The sequence below is a fragment of the Limulus polyphemus genome, unplaced genomic scaffold (assembly GCF_000517525.1).
Source record: "Limulus polyphemus unplaced genomic scaffold, Limulus_polyphemus-2.1.2 Scaffold11386, whole genome shotgun sequence".
NCBI classification, from domain to species: domain Eukaryota; kingdom Metazoa; phylum Arthropoda; class Merostomata; order Xiphosura; family Limulidae; genus Limulus; species Limulus polyphemus.
Genome location: NW_013676996.1, coordinates 2,682 through 3,327, shown reverse-complemented (window position 1 = coordinate 3,327; position 646 = coordinate 2,682).

Sequence of the window (646 nt, the reverse complement as noted above, 5' to 3'; positions counted from 1 at the left end):
CCAGTAAAACAGGGTTTACTAGACACGGTAAACAGGAAGTTTTCCATTAAAACAGGGTTTACTAGACACGGTAAACAAGAAGCTATCCACTAAAACAGGGTTTACTAGACACGGTTAACAAGGTTGGTACAATAAGCTATCCACTAAAACATGGTTTACTAGACACGGTAAACAAGGTAGGAACAAGAAGCTATCCACTAAAACAGGGTTTACTAGACACGGTTAACATGGTGGGTACAAGAAGCTATCCAGTGAAACAGGGTTTACTAGACACAGTAAACAAGAAGCTATCCACTAAAACAGGGTTTACTAGACACGGTTAACAAGGTGGGTACAAGAAGCTATCCACTAAAACGGGGTTTACTAAACACGGTAAACAAGGTTGGTACAAGAAGCTTCTATATCAACGTCTTAATGTTCGTGTTTTCCGTGTATGTAGAAAACAACGTATAATCCTGTCTTTGGCTGGGTGAGTGTTCGTATTCTCAACAATTTCACTCAGTTGAAAGAGTCTTATCGTATTTGTGAAGTAGTTGATTTGTCTGTGCCAAAGTGCTTGAACTTTCTGTTTACAGTTATTTAAACAATGGACATCTGTGTTGCTATTACTTGAAGCATGTATGAATATTGAGTTTGTATGCTACAA